At 44.0% G+C, this 16582-nt stretch overlaps 1 long non-coding RNA gene across 1 annotated transcript in view; it reads left to right on the top strand.

The window, feature by feature from the left end:
• Positions 1 to 8124, top strand: part of LOC143442010 (uncharacterized) — a 51618-nt gene extending 43494 nt beyond the window's left edge. The window contains exon 4 of the long non-coding RNA XR_013109870.1: positions 6167 to 8124. This is a non-coding gene — a long non-coding RNA (uncharacterized LOC143442010). The remainder of the gene's footprint in view (positions 1 to 6166) is intronic.
• The last annotated feature ends 8458 nt before the right edge of the window (positions 8125 to 16582 follow it).

Genomic DNA, 16582 nt, shown 5'->3' with positions numbered 1-16582 from the left:
ACTTCCTCACACCCCCAAACCCTTGCCAGAAGCCATCACTGTGGAGATCCACACCTCAGCATTCCCATCATACTCCTCAAGAGCTCTCCTCAGTGGCCCCTGTCCAGCCTGCCACTTTTGAGGTGGGGAGAGGTAGGGGTAGGGGTTGTCACAGAAGCCTTCCATGCCCCTGCCTCTCAGCTGTGCATCCACAGTCATCAATATCTCCGGAAAATAGGTTCCTTGATCTTCACAGTCAAGGAGAACGTGAACCTTGGGTCTCCACATTGCTTCTGGCAACAGAATAGACCATGAGTACGACTCCTAGTTGCAGTAGGAGCACAAACCCTTGGAGTCAGCCTGGACCATAGACATCATCATGGCCTCATCACTGCAGGCCTCCAGCACTAATATGGTCCCCGGCCCAGTAGCAGCATGGCCCATGGACACCAACAAAGCCTCACAGCTGCACAGATCATGAACATCCACAGACCCCTTAGTGGCAGCACAGGCCATGGCTGCAGTAGGCCCATGGACCGAGGCATGGACCTTTGAAGCAGCATGGTCTCAGACATCACCATGTCGTCAGGTGGCAGTGCAGGCCATTCAAATCAGAATGGACCCCTGGAACAGCAATACCCAAGGACACCAACACAGCCCCAGGTAGCAACACAGACCATGGACATGTACAGGACCATGAATGGTAACATGGGCTATGTACATCAACATGGCTCCCAGTGGCAGCAGGTCTACAGACATTAAAGTGCCCCCAGACAACAGCACATTCCCATGGCCCCATTAGCAACAGGTCACAGACATCAACGGTCCTGAAGTTGGCAGCTTCCACCACACATGAGGCCTAGATGGTACTTTCTGATCTGGTAATTTGCTGTTCAGCTGCAGGAGTCAGAACATGACTCTCTGTTTTATTTTATCAATGAGAAAATGGATATGTAGAAGATGAGCCAGAAAAAGGGTCCGTGAACAGAAGAGCAACGTAAGACCTCCAATTTTGTGAATCCAAGTCTGCTGTCCTTCGCTCTTTCCCACTTCCCATTCATCTATTAAGTCACACATCCACACATTCAGTTATACATTAGCTTACTTGATCACTTGAATGCCAAGTTTATGCTGACCTCTATGTCTGGTGTTTACCAAGAGTGCTAGTTCTGAGTGCTGGGACAGTGAGTACTTGCACTTGGTGGAAGCCAGGTCTTGGCAATTGACAGAGGTATCAGGGAATGCTTTATCCCATAGACACTTGTACAGCTTAATTTGCGTTCCCTCCCTAGAGCCTGGAGCATGCTTGAGCCTAGAGTATGCCTTGTTAGAGTGGCATGCAGTGTTTGCATGGGATCACAACAAGGTCTATACTTGATTTTCAGCAAATATTGACTGAGGTCCCACAGAGAGCTCTCAGAGCTCAATTAGGGTGGGGTGCTGCATCGCTAATAGTGGAATTTGTACACCTAATTGCTCAAGGGAGACTCGTGAATGTTTATCTCTAACTATCATTTATAGAGTGACTGCATGATGGTAAGACATCTCACCCATAGGAGGGGAGGTCATGCTTTGCAATTGATTAGTGGGTGAGCATGGGCCCAGAACCTTGTCTCCAGGCTTGGGGGTTATAGGAAAGGCTGGAGCATCCCTCATTGTCACAGAATAAACCAAGAAGGACTCTTGTCCTAGAAATCAAGGAGTACTGGCTATATTTTGAGGCATACCAGGGCAATGTTGGTGTCATAATGAGAAAGCTTGTGCCCCCACATCCAGGTGAGCATGAGTACTAGAGGAGGCTGCTGGGGATAGGTGTGAACTGAAAACAATTTCAATTTGGTTTCTGAAGTAGAGAAAAAGCCATGGGAGGTTATTGGGGGCTATTGGAACCAGGATCTGTATTATAAGATAGAGACAGGAAAGCTGATTCTTCATCAGAAAGGAAACTTTTCCTTAGTTAAGTGGCTGAGGTGAGACTTGCATTCATGCTCAGATATCCAGGCTTAAGAAGGGCGGAAGAATCATGGTGGACCCCAGACTCGTTCAGACTGAGAGGCTTATTAGTTACTTTTCTATTGCTGTGATAACACATCATAACCAAGGCAACTTCTAGTAGAAGTTATTTGGGTTTGCAGTTCCAGAGGATTAGAACCCACAGAGGCTGAGCAGATATTACAGGTATAGTGACTGGAACAGCATTCGGGGAACTCCCATTTTGCACTCCAGGCAAAAAAATAAAACGAACTCAAAATGGCACAAATCTTTATGTTCTCAAAACTGGTCACCAATGACACACTTCCTTCAGCAAGGTGACACCTTTTAAGCCTCCTCAAACAGTGCCACCCCCTGGAGACCAAGTATTCAAATGCCAGAGCCTACAGAGAACATCTCATCCAAACAACCACAGGGAATTACCAAGAGCTTGTCTTCCAAGAGATAGTCTTTCTGGTACTGCTTGGGTAAATCTACGCTGACCTCTGTCTTTCTAGAACCTTTTGTAAAGGGAACACACCACAGGTCTGTGCCATAGTCAGATCACTGAGCTGAATGAATTCTGTCAAACAGGCATGAGTATCGTGAACTTTGGCTTGTCATTTAGCTCTATGACTCAGTAAATTTTTTAACACAAGTTTCAATGTCCTCAGTAGTGAAATGACACCATGATAGCAAATGTCTCATAGTTGTGGATGGGAAGATTAATTGAGGTAATTAATGCAAAAATTTTAGCATCCTTCTGTAGGAGGAGCTAAGGTGGGAGGAGTAAAGAGAGGAAGAGGAGGAGGAAGGAGAGGAAGAGGAGAAAGAAGAGGGGTAGCTAGGAGAGAGGAACAAGAGAGGCAAACATGGAAGCAGATGTTCACATGTCTCCGCCAGGCAAAGGTAGTTGGTATATCTAGGTTGGGTATTGGGTCACACTTCTGATTGTATAGGCATCTTGTTATTGATCATTACCAAATATATAAGCCTATATATAAGCCTTTGATGAATCTTTAAGCATTAGAGTCTCGCCTTCCTACTGGGCTGCATGGATGGCAGGATGGTCTGGGCAATGCCCAGCCTTGCAGAGACAGTGTGGAAGACTGGCAGAGCCATCTCCCATGCTGGCATCTCGTGGGTGGCAGGGCTCGTGTTTCTGGTGGGCCATTTCTAGCTGTGGCACCCACATAGCCTCGGAACATGGCGTCTGATCTAGCCAGAGCCACTGCAGCCTAGACAGTCGACTTGACAGGTGGCTGTTTTTAAATAATTACTACAACATCCTTCCTGGCATGGGGGAAGTACTCAGTAAGCCTCAGTGGTTAATATCATTTCCTTCCATTGCAGTTCTGGGGGTGGATGGTACTGGCTATGTCACAGGGAACTACTGGACAGCCCTTTGTTTGCTTGAGATGTGACACCAGCTCTCTATGGATCCTCCTACACCCTGGCTAAGAACATCTAGGAAAACTAGCCTATAACACTAGACCTGGAGGAATCTCCACTGGTTTGGTCGATTTCCTTCCTACAGCTATGAAGTGACACTCCATAAGCATATAGCCTTCCATGAGCTGGCTACAGGCATTATTTGTGGACACCGTCTTTTCTTTTCCTTTTCAATCTCCTCTTTTTCCTTCCTTTCTCTGTTTCTGTCTCTCTTTTTCACTGTCTCTGTCTCTTTCTCTCTCTATCTCTCACTCTTTGAAACAAAACTCAATATATTCTAGATAAACATTCTACCACCGAGCTACAATTTTTACTGTATATTTTTCTATTTTGTAACAGGGCCTCATTAAGTTGATCGGGCTGACCTTGAGCTCATGGTATAGTCTAGGCCTTATACTTGTGATCCTCCCTCAGTCTCTCTAGTAGCTGGGATGGCTGACCTGTGCCAAGCCTGGCCACTTGTTTTACCAATTACCACTATACAACGTGCAATGAAAGCCTATGCTAAGAAGTGTTGGGCAATCATTAACCAACAGCTGTGTTTCCATGCTCTGCTTGCTGTCAGCTTATGAATGTGTGTAGTGACCCCCCCAGAACATTTCAAAGACCACATAGCAAATAGAAATCATGGAACATCAGGCAGTTTTATATGGGGTTTGTCTGTGGACTCACCTGCCAGTCAACGGGCTTCTGAAGTTAGAAAGGCAGGAGAATAAAAGAGTCAGTAGCAGCTGGGCCACACTCTGTGTCTATGACCTTCTAGGGAAGAGAGATCTGTCTACTAGGTCATCTTAATATTCATGCCTTGATGAGATGTCATATCTCAGCCACATTCTTTAATGCTCATTAGTTAAGGCTAAGGGAAACACACAAGGTCCCATTCGGTTTCTTAGAATGAAACTTCTTCATGAAGCCACGAATATCCAGGACTGGCACATTCCTGAGGCTTATCTCTGCTTATAGAGACTCTTCTCCTGTCCCTTAGAAAGCAGGTCCTCTGGGAACCCAGGCCATGAGGTATATAGTGGGCACACTTATGAACTGTGACATGATTTGCAGCTTCTGCTATGAGCCATCCTGTGTTTCTAGACAAGAGGCAATGGGCGTCATCTCCCATGTTGTCCTTCCTGGCCCCTGACATCACTTTGACAGGCTTCTGTTTGAAGAGCCTGGGCTTTAAGAGAATGGTAAGAAATAGCCAGCTGTGTCTGTGGGGTGGCCAGACTGATCCTTTGGGGAGTTATGTGCAGTACATCTTTAACCACTTGGGGAGGCAAGAATCTTAAAGACCCAGGGCCCCAAACAGTCCAGTGTTCACAAGGGAAGGTTAGCTCCAAGGCTAATAAGCTTAGAGCTGGACAAGAATTCCTTCCATGTATCAGGAGATAGCCAGCAAAGGCATTTGTTTATGCTTGGAGTTTTTAGACTCCAGGATACAGGATCCAGGTAGGTGGCTATCTAGTTTTGAAGGTCAACTCTGAGTGTGTAGACTGGGGAGTAAAAGCCACTTTACCTGAGGTCTGGGAAAGAGATGAAAGATACTATGAATGAAGGAATGACTGAGGGTCATCTGTGAAGCTGTGAGGGTTCTTTTAAGAAAGCTTGGCTTTGAGGCGCTTTGCAGTAAGGGACTGAGGTGGAGTCTTTCTATCAAACTTCCAAGCTTGGGGTTCTCACGGCTCTCTCTTTCCAAGGGACAGGCAAAGAAGAGATGGCAATATTGTTGAACACTAAAGGATGCATCTGATTGTAATGTTTTGATACTTAGAACACAGATTTAGAAAATAGGTTCAGTGAAGCAAGAGAAACCTGGAGTTCATAGAGGGCTGTTGAGAGGAACAGACATCTCCCTGAGTGGATGAGAACTCTGACCCTCCCCTTTCCTGCACATTTGCATGCGTGACTAGGGAGCAACTGTCTTACAAAAAAAAAGTCCTCAGCCCTGGCCACAAACACTGAATGAAATCAGTAGCTGTTTCTGCTTGTTGAACAGAAATCAAAGGCTTGCATGCATGAGTGAACCCAAGTCACTTGGGAACCTGTCATTAGTTATCTATTTACTCCGTACACATAGATTAGATGTTACTGATGACAGAGAGGTTAAGGGCCTGTGTTGGGGGAAGGCCAGTGCATGACTCTCTGATGTGGGCTCTGGTCCTTAGGCAGGTACAACTCAGGTTGGCAAATTAACTAGGAAACTCTGAAATCTGAAGAACATACATGTTATTTTTCAATTGCTGCACTCTTGGGATGATGGCATTTTATTGTATTAGTTAAATTTCAGGGTTGAAATTGCTTCCAGCCAGAAGCAGCTGGCACTACCAGTCAAATAGAACCTTCATGGAGGAAGCCAGATTCATTGCCTGGGAGATTGGACAGAGTGTGCAGGGAGGCTTGGCAGCTGGGAGCTCTAGAGTGAGATAATCCAGAGCCACATGGGGGCACTTTGGTGATAAGTTGTGGAGGGAACAGGATGGGAAGAAACCTATTAGGTGGTGCTATAAGTGGGTTTTCTGAAATATTCAGTACATACTAAACATTGGCATAGAAGCAAAGACTCAGAGGGGCCTCCTGAACTCCCAACAAAGACAACAGGCAATCATTAAAAACTAGGGCTCAGCAAGGGAGCTTGAACTACCTGTCCTCTAATAATACATTTGTCTACTATTGTTGCATGTTAAAATAAGCACTTTGCATGCATTGTCTCAGCTACTTCTTCCCAGGATTCTGAGAAGCACATATGTTCACTGCCCCCCTTTTATAGGTGAAGAAACGGGAGCACATGGAAGTTTGCAAGAGCAGAGGCAGAGACCTTCGTCCTATATCTGTGGATTCAAGACATTTTGCAGAACGTGGATGTTTTCTGTCTCTGAGTTCCTCCTTCCACCTTACCACCTGCATAGTAGATGGGGAAAGGGATGGGGCAGAGCAAATATAAGACTTCAGAACATTGGAAGTTTAGAGTACATGTACTTTAGAACATTTCTATAGACAAGCTGTCACGGTCCTCTGAGCCAGCTCTCAACAAGTATGTAGACTTGTTTATGATGGATTTTGTTTTGTATTTGTTCTTCCTACTATGTACTATACTGGAACTGTAAAACGTGGAGTGAACAGGGCAAAGGGAAAGCCCTCTTACCTATACTCTCCAGGAGTCACCAAAGAGCTGGACATTGAAATCTACCTCATAGAAAGCTCCCATTTGGTGGCCCTATTCCTCAGAAGACAAGAATAGGTATCTATTCACCTCAGATAGGGAACCAAAGGATGCCACGAAAGTCCAACTTGGTAAACCTCTGAGTTTTTCGGGGGTTACTTACAACAGAAATGACTCTCTGAAATTATAAACCAACCCCAATTACATACTTTCATTTTATTAGAATTGCTGTGGTGTCTCTTCACAGTAATAGAGTACTGACTAGGAGAACATACTTAGGGATGGAGAGGTCTAGTGAATCTTGAGAGTTTCAGGAATTTCTGAAGCTTTTGAATGTACATTTTTAACTTAATAAGTTTCCATTCAGGATAGAAGGTCTCACCACCCTTAGAGCATCCTGTTGTTTCACCTTTATTTACATTCTGTATTTTAAGGACTTTCTGTTTAAAATGGGAGGGTTTAATTGTGAAGGAAGCCATTGACCAACAGTTCCTTTGCCCATAGAAATTTGAGAAGTACCCTCAGGTTAGATGCCACTTATCAAGTCACAAGAGCACAGAGAATAATGGCAATAAAATTAAAGATAAATAACTGAACTGTGTTAAAATTAGGATCTGTCTTAGTCAATGTTCTATTGCTGTGAAGAACACCAAGACCATGGCAACTCTTGTACAGGGAAGCATTTAATTGTGACTTGCTTTTAGTTTCAGAGGTCTAGTCCATTATTGTCATGGTAGGAAGCATGGTAATGCACAGGCAAACATAGTGCTGTAGAGATGACTTAGCGCTCTACATCCAGATCTGTAGGAAACAGGAGGCGAGAAACAATGGGCCTGGCTTGAACATTTGAAACCCCCAAACCCACCCCCAGTGACACACTTCCTCCAACAAGGCCACACCTCCCAAGCCCTGTCAAATAGCACCACTCCGTAATGACCAAGTTTTAAATATATGAGCCTGTGGGGACCATTTCTACTCAAACAACTACAGTATCTTCTGTTCATTAGGAGAACTGTACTGAAGTGAAAGAGTAAGCCATTGACTGGGAGAAGATATTCCTGATAGCACAAATATGTCTGACAGAGGAATTCATTTCTGGAATATGTAAACAATGACTGGGCATGGTAGTATAACTGTCATCTCAGAACTTGGAGGTCAGATATGATGGAATACTTATTTCCATACCAGTCTGACTTTCATAGTAAATTTAGGGGCAATGAAATATTGAATGAATGTGTATTGTTTGGCTTGGGCACAGCAATATCAAAGACCACTGCCTAAGCACTATGACAGTGGCAAAGCCTTCTCTAGGTGAGACACAGAAGGATGGCAGAATCTTTCTTGGGTCTGAGTAGGAATGTTGAGAGTGTATGGAGAAAATGTCCACCATTGATCACCTCAACACACATGGATGTCTACAGCCTGAAGACTTCTCCTCTATAAAGATTACTCATACTGTGATTAGTTAAACCTGTCTCCTTGTTCATCTGTACATGGTACCTCTGCCTCCTTGTTTCTCTCTATGTAATAACCTATCTATTCACATGTAATAAAGATGCCAAGCTTCTGAGAGGCTGTGACTTCTATATCAGAGAGCCTTAATCATTTATCAGATTTCAGCTTTTTTGTGTCTATGTATTTGTCCTTTTTTAATTCTCTTATCACCCGAGGTAGGTCAATTTCTGAAGTTATTTAAGGACTCAACAGCAGCCTGATGTTCATAGGGAGACCCTATCTCTAGAAGCCAAGAGATATGATGGTAACTTTGATAGAAGACTTGTCTAACATGTACAGTGCCCTTGATTTATTCATTTATTCCTGTAAAACACTCTCTCTCTCTCTCTCTCTCTCTCTCTCTCTCTCTCTCTCTCTCCCTCTCCCTCTCCCTCTCCCTCTCCCTCTCCCTCTCCCTCTCCGCCCTCGCCCTCGCCCTCGCCCTCTCCCTCTCCCTCTCCCTCCCCCTCCCCCTCCCCCTCCCCCTCTCCCTCTCCTCCCTCTCCCTCTCCTCCCTCTCCCTCTCCTCCCTCTCTCCCTCCTCTCTCCCTCTCTCCCCCTCTCCCTCCTCTCCCTCCTCTCCCTCTCTCCCTCTCTCCCTCTCTCCCTCTCTCCCTCTCTCCCTCTCTCCCTCTCTCCCTCTCTCCCTCTCTCCCTCTCTCCCTCTCTCCCTCTCTCCCTCTCTCCCTCTCTCCCTCTCTCCCTCTCTCCCTCTCTCCCTCTCTCCCTCTCTCCCTCTCTCCCTCTCTCCCTCTCTCCCTCTCTCCCTCTCTCCCTCTCTCCCTCTCTCCCTCTCCCCCTCTCCCCCTCTCCCCCTCTCCCCCTCTCCCCCTCTCCCCCTCTCCCCCTCTCCCCCCCTCTCCCCCTCTCCCCCTCTCCCCCTCTCCCCCTCTCGCCCTCTCCCCCTCTCCCCCTCTCCCCCTCTCCCCCCTCTCCCCCTCTCCCCCTCTCCCCCTCTCCCCCTCTCCCCCTCTCCCCCTCTCCCCCTCTCTCCCTCTCTCCCTCTCTCCCCCTCTCCCCCTCTCCCCCTCTCCCCCTCTCCCCCTCTCTCCCCCTCTCCCCCTCTCCCCCTCTCCCCCTCTCCCCCTCTCTCCCTCTCCCCCTCCCCCTCCCCCTCCCCCTCCCCCTCCCCCTCCCCCTCCCCCTCCCCCTCCCCCTCCCCCTCCCCCTCCCCCTCCCCCTCCCCCTCTCTCTCTCTCTAGGTTAAAGAAAATATCAACAACTCAAAAAAGTAGAAAGAAGATTAGAAAAGAAATTTTACAAAAGAAAAGATACAACATAAAACTATCAAGTGTTGGTGGGGCTGTGGAGCAACTAGAATGCTTATGTTCTGTGAGTAGAAATGCAACATGGTTCAGTAACTTTGGGAAATTGGCATCTTCTCCTAAAGCTGGGTATCTGTATACCTTATCATTTGACAATTACACTCTGGGAATATACTTTCTATGGGGCTTTGGGGTATGAGGTGGTTGTCTAGGGGAATTGCAAAGTTTATTCTATGGAACAATGGATTGGATGTCTATGAAAGACAGAAAAGTGAAAATTCAAAAGGGACAATGGTGCCAGGTGACAAAGAGTGAAAGTAGCAGAAATGCAGAGAATGAGAAGGTCACAGACCCTGGGAATCTGAAAAGGTCTCCATTTGGAAAATGAAAGACACAGATGGCAACAGCCACACAGAGGAGAGGAGAATGAAAGTAACCAACTTTATTAGAGCAGACAAACAGCTCTCATCAGGGTGGGCAGGGCCCCGGAGCTGGGACTCTGCCAGAGTGGGGCATACATTGTATAAGATCCTGGGGTTCTCCCAGAGGTTCTTTTTCTGGCCATTAGGAATATGTAATGGTTTCAACATCCTGTGTGTGTGTGTGTGTCTCTCTGTGTGTGGTGGGAGGCAGGGGCATGCCACAACTCCAGGAGAATAAGCATCCCTCTTAAGTCCAAGTTCCCCCAACCCTCCCTTATGCTCCAAAATATGAATGGCTGTGTGGTGCAAAGGCAGAAACAGGATTGTTTCTAGTAGCTTTATTCATAACAACACCTTTGAAAGCCTGTCTAGATGCTTTTGACAGGTGCATGAATATACCAGCTGTGTGTATCTGCACAGGTGAGGGCTTGAAAACATTCTTGCCAAACAAGGTTTTGGGCAGCTATTTCTTCTAGACTGAAATATTATGACTTAGAGAGTTGGGGAGGCACCAAAATCTCCCAAAAGGTACAAAAAATTAAAAGATTCAAGAGGCTCACAAAACTCATATCAGCTCCTAAGACCCATCCTCAATGTTATATAAGTAATAGTTGCTTCAAGAGCCACCTAAGAGTGTAGAGAGGACTCTCAAGTGCAGGCTTGTGAATTGTCTTTTATACTAAGCTGGTGTGGTGAGCTTGGGAGTTTTATGTCAACTTGGCAGAAGCTACAGTCAAGAAGAGGGAACCTCAATTGAGAAAATGGCCTCCACCAAATTAGTCTGTGAAAAAGCCTGTGGTGCATTTTTTAAAATAGTAATTGGTGTGGAAAGACTCAGGCCACTGTGGGTAGTGCCACCCATGGGCAGGTGGTCCTGAGGTGTATAAGAAAGCAGACTGAGCAAGTCATGGCAAGCAACCTAGTAAGTAGTACCCTTTATGGTGTCTGCTTCAGCTTCTGCTTCCAGGTTTCTGCCTTAAGTTCCTACCTTTACTTCTTTGGATGAGGAACTATAAGCCTCAAGATGAAATAAACCTTTCATTCCCAAGTCACTTCTGGTCCTGGTGTTTTATCAAGCAATAGAAACCCTAATTAAGACAGGTGACTTTTCAGTAACTCACTGCCTGTGTCTCCTACACTATTGTAACCATAAGAAACTCACTGATTTACTAAGAAGGATGGGGATGGAATGTATTATTATTATTATTATTATTATTATTATTATTATTATTATGTTTGTCTTCAGTACTGAAGAATGGTAGTAAACTTCCCAGTAAAGATCATCTAAACAAAACCAAACCATTTAAATCAAATTCAAAATCAGATAAAACTTATCAATGATGATATAAATTAGAATACATGTTAACTTTTAAAAAAATTGTATAAAAGAAAAAAGGAAAAGGGGGCATGGGATATGGGTTTTCGAGGGAGGGGAATTGGGGAAAGGGGATGGCATCTGAAATGTAAATAAAATATCCAAAAAAAAAAAAGAAAAGAATATATGTTAACTTAGCAGGGCCAAGATAGAGCCTTCTAGGTGCTGGAAATATTCTCTGTCTTGATATGAGTAATGGCCACATAATGGATGTGTAGTTTTAAATTAGTTAGTCTGGACACGTGACATACTTACTGGATGTATTCTGCATCTAAAACAACAAACCACAAAATTCAAGTCACAAGTCTACATGATTCTTTGGCCTTTCACTTATTACACTTCTAGAAGTGTCCTAACTCCATTTTGGGCCCTTGGCCCTCCCTTCTGAGATCTATAGTGACATGTTGATAATTTGTTCTTCATTCTCTAAGTGGAGCCTATTAATTTAGCAATATGGCCCACAGCATAAAGTCTTAGATGCCCAACCACTGCATCAAGAATGCCATAGGACTAAAAGTGAATCCCATAGAAGCCTCTTTCCAGCTTGGTACTGTGTGCACAATCTTCTGAGCTCCAGGCTCTTGATTAAGCTTTACATGAGATGAATCAATCTTTAAACATTTCTTCCTCCTCCTTTTCACACTGTGGGGCTACAGTATTGGGCCTCTTACCTCCAGTTGACTAGGAGTCCTTGGTTTCACTCTCCATCTTCCAGCTCTGTGGGCTATTTACTTCTTGGTGGTGGAGTATTTGGTACCTCTGGATCCAGGATTTATACTGATGCTTCACTCTCTGGCCACTTTCTTTTCTTAGCTTTTGAGCTCCCCACAGAGGTTGGGGAGTCAGAATAGGGGTTTAGCCATTTATAGACAATGAAACTGATACCTATAAAAGTAAGCAGCTCATTTGAAGTCTACACAGTTACTTAGTGGTCTCCATGGGATTAAGGCAGGTCCTATGACATCTTCTGCAGGATCATGGCACCAAAGTTCTTTCCAAAATTCTTGGAGTATAATGAACAGAGAATGGACCAGCTGCTTAGTTCAGGTCCTAGCAGTACCAGTCTGGTGCTGAAACCCTGGAAACATCATAGAGAGTTACTGATGTTGGGAAGCAGGAGTTTAATATCATTAAACTCTTCACTTCATTGAGTGACACACTCAGAAGTGATGCAGGCACACAAACTGCTTTTTTTCCCCTTTGACTTCCTATTGGGGCTATTCTTTGGAAGGTTCTGTCTAAGAGGGAGGGAGCATTCCATCCGAAGTCAATTACCAGCTGTCACTCCTTCCTGAAAACCCCATACACACCCCAGACACACAGGTGATCTCATCAGTCCTAGACAGCTTCTACCCAGTCATTGACAACTAAGACCAATAATCACAAGTGACTTGCCCTTTTAGTCATGGCTATCTAGAGAAACAGAACTGATAGAATAAAGTTATATATATTTTTTTATATATAATATTTGATTTATATATTATACTGCATATATACTGTATTTTATATAGTATATTATATACTATATGGTATATATATACCATATATACATATATGCACATGAGTTTATATATGTGTATACATATATAAATACATATACATATAGAAAAATAAAACACATATATTTATATATGTTTATACATATATATGATTTCTTATAATGGCTTAAATGTCCAACTATTCTACAATGGATTTTGGACTGTTAGATCTCCCATCTTTTTTATTCCTTTGGTTTGAGGAGTCTGGACCCTGCCTTACCCCTCCCATTTCTAAGTGGACTAATCCACACCTAGTATCTTGGAAAGTCCAGGAATCTAATGTTCAATCCATAAGTCTTGATGTGTCAGCTGATCTTCAGTATATGCTAGACTCTCTAAGAAGTAAGTTTTAATGGAATGAAGTTGCCAGCAGAGTGAGGGCAAACAGGCAAAAAGCAAGAGCTTCCTTCTCCCATGTCCTTTATATAGGTTGCCATTTCAAGTGACCCAATAGGGACAAATTCCTCACCAGTATACTCAGCCACTTGGGTTTTCGTTAATTCCACACATAGTCACATTGACAACCAAGAGTAGCCATCACATTCAGGACCTGGAGAAATGATTCATCAGTTAAATGTGCCTTCTACTCTTCTAGAAGGCTTGAGTTCGGTTTCCAGCGCTCATATTAGGTGACTCACAATTGCCTGTGATTCCAGAGATTCTGGTGCTCTTTTCTTTCTCCCAAAAAAGAAATCTATAAATTAAGAAAAAAAATTGGATCTGCCAAGGTTGCTGCTGTCAAGTTTGAGGAAGATGACTCTTAAACTGGGATGTATTACTCTGAACACTGCCATCTCTGAGTCTCTACAGGCAGACATTCTGTGTCGTTGGCCATGGGTCTGATAGTGGGCATCTGCCTTTCTGTTCATTTGTTCTTTGTGGCTGTACCTCTCTATCTTTGTTAATCCTTTGGTTTGAGGATTCTGGATGCTGCCTTACCCTCCCATCTCCAAGTAGACTAACCCACACCTTGTCAACAGCATGTTCTATCTTCTTGGATCTTATGATTAAATCAGAGGTGGACCTATGACTTAGGCTTGGCTGTGAGGATCAGTCTTGGGACCTCAAGGTTTTGCTATAGAAAAATAGATAAAGAGTGATTGGAAACTATTCTTGAGACAGGGGTTCTTGACCTGAGTTCATGGACAGATTCATATGTGAGTGTGTGTGTGTGTGTGTGTGTGTGTGTGTGTGTGTGTGTGTGTGGTGTGAGATATATACACACATTATATACATATATATATATAATATTTTCTGTCTGTGATACTTAAATTTTATTGTCAGCTTGACTCAGACACAGACACTTTGGATATGTCTGTGGTAGTGTTTCCAGAGATGAGAACATCATGAGAGCTCTAGAGTACTCTCTTGATGGAGTCATAGTATGTCAGAACTATTGGGAGTTGGTGAAAAGTGGAAGGAGGGCCAAGTTGGAGGACCATGTAACCCATATTTTTTACACCATGAAGTTAATAATCAGGGGTACATGAGGGAGAATAATGGTGGTTCTGTGAGGGAGGTGCTAGTTTAGAGAAGTCGGGACAGACATTTCTGAGATGGTGAAATTTAAGAAGAGATATAGCCACTGAAGCAAAGAAGATGCTGGGGAAGAATATTCTAGGCTTAAGGACTAGTTTATGCTAAGGACCTGGGGAAGAACTGAGCTTCAGATTTTGTGGTACAGAAAGATGAATATGTCTGAACTACATAAGTGAGGAGAAGAGTGAAAGAAAAGACTGGAAAGTAAGATATATCAGCTTATCCCAGGCCTGGTTGTCATGCTATAGAGAGTAAATGTCCCCATTGTGGTAGAAGTTATGGGGAACATCTTCAAACAAAAGACTTTTGAAGAAAGCCTTGACTTACCTTTTTGAAACATCACCATATTTGCTTCTTTTCTTGAAGCCATAACCAAATATATGACAAACAGCTTAGAAGAAGGATTTATTTGGCTCACATTCTTCATGGGCTTAGTCCACGGTTATCTGAGCCCAGGCACTTGGGCCAGGGTCATCAGGTGATCATCAAGGGTATGTGTAAGAGAATTGATCCTTTTATGGCTACTTAAGAAGGGAGCAAAATATGAAGGGTCCAAGGATGATATTCCAAGACCCATACACAACTACCTATTTCTTGAGCTAGGTCCTATTCTCCCAAAGTTCCTAGAATCTCCCAGGTAGCAGGGACTAGCTAGCCTTTAAATATATGAGTCCCCTCCATATCTAACCACAGCATTTTGTGTTCTGGAGAATGGCCTGGACTATCATGGGCCTCTCCCCTGTGGTATATATCAGGTATATATGTGTGTATATCAGGATGATAGGGAGTCTGGGAGGACAGTGGTACTCTCATAGCAGAGAAAAGTATCTTACTTTTCCTCTTAGCCTTAATCTTACTCTTCCTGTCTCCCTTCCACCTTTTCTTCCTTCTTGGCTTTTTGGACAAGATTGATATCCTTCTCAAGGCCAGGTCATGAGTCGGATGCTGGGACTCGGTAAGAGCATACTCGATGTGGGGCACATTCCAATGCCAGCACCAGAATCAGAGGCATTTTATTAGGCAACCAATACTTCAGCTAGACTAAACCAGTAATCACATAACATATTGTCTAAGGGAGACACTAATGAAATCACAATGGTGAAGCCTTGGTTAACAGCATTCAAAATCAGGGAGCAGGGTCCTCAGTTCGATTTGTGTAGCAATGTTCTATGGTAGCTTAATTCATTGTTCACCAATTCCGGTTGTGCATTAATTACAGGCGGCTGAATGATAATTAACTAATCACAGTGTCACTCCTTTGCTGTTAAGAAGACCTCATTAATTCCACTCTGTAGGGCTGCTGGTGCCTTTTGCCCCCACTGCCACCCCCTCTTCCAAGTCTCTTTTTCTTTTTGGCTGCTCTTGACTTATAATCAAATATGAAAGTCATGCATTTTTAAATAACTTCTCAGCTGTTTTTGGCACTGAAAAATTCATGGTGTTACACAGTCCCTTTCACTAATGTTTATTCATTATGCGTTTCCTGTCTTTGTGTTTGGTGGTACCTTACCAATACGCCATTGGTATGGCTTTGAAGGCTCTTGGGAATCAGTCTAGTCTAGGGCCATCTTGAGTAATGAGGAAAAAGATTTCCAGAAAGGTTTTTTTTGTTTGTTTGGTTTTTGGTTTTTTTTTTAATAGTTTTTTTAGGTTTTATTTATTCATTTATTTATTTAATGTATGAGTGTTCTACTGCATATAAACCTGCATGCCAAAAGAGGACACCAGATCCCTCTATAGATGGTCATGAGCTACCATGTGGGTGCTGGGAATTGAACTCAGCACTTCTGGAGGAGTGACCAGTGTTCTTAACCTCCAGAGAGGTATTTGTGATTTGATCGTCTCATGGTTTCCTGAGGCTTTGAGCTCTAGTACCAGGCACTGCTGTTGAGCCTTATTTCCTTCTGTTCCCACATGCTGTGCCCACCTCAGGGAGCGTTACCTCTCATTTCCTCTTGACTGCATGCTACAGTTTGAAGGTGAAAGGTTCTCCTTGGGCATATGTGTTTAAATGTGTGGTTGCCAGGTAGTGGTGCTATTTTGAGGAGACTGTGGACCTGGCTAGCAGAAATGAGTAGTAAATCAGCCTATGAGGAGTGTAGCCCAGTTCACTTTGCAATCTCATTGGTGGTGGTTTGAATAAGACTATCCCCCATGGTTCATACATTTGAATACTTGGTCATCAGGGAGGGGTGCTGCTTGAGAAGGAATAGCAGGTGTGGCCTTATTGGAGGTGTGTCACTGGGGCAGGGCAATGAGGTTTCAGAAGCCAAAGACAGGCCCAGTGTCTCTTCTCTCTTCCTGCCACTGCAGATCAAGATGTAGAACTCTCAGCTATTTCTCCAGCAATGTGTCTACTTACATGTCACCATGCTCCATGCCATGAGGAT

This window comes from Arvicanthis niloticus, chromosome 1 (genome assembly GCF_011762505.2).
Source record: "Arvicanthis niloticus isolate mArvNil1 chromosome 1, mArvNil1.pat.X, whole genome shotgun sequence".
Lineage (NCBI taxonomy): Eukaryota > Metazoa > Chordata > Mammalia > Rodentia > Muridae > Arvicanthis > Arvicanthis niloticus.
The sequence above is the reverse complement of the archived record's forward strand: the minus strand, read 5'-3'. Positions and strand labels throughout refer to the sequence as shown.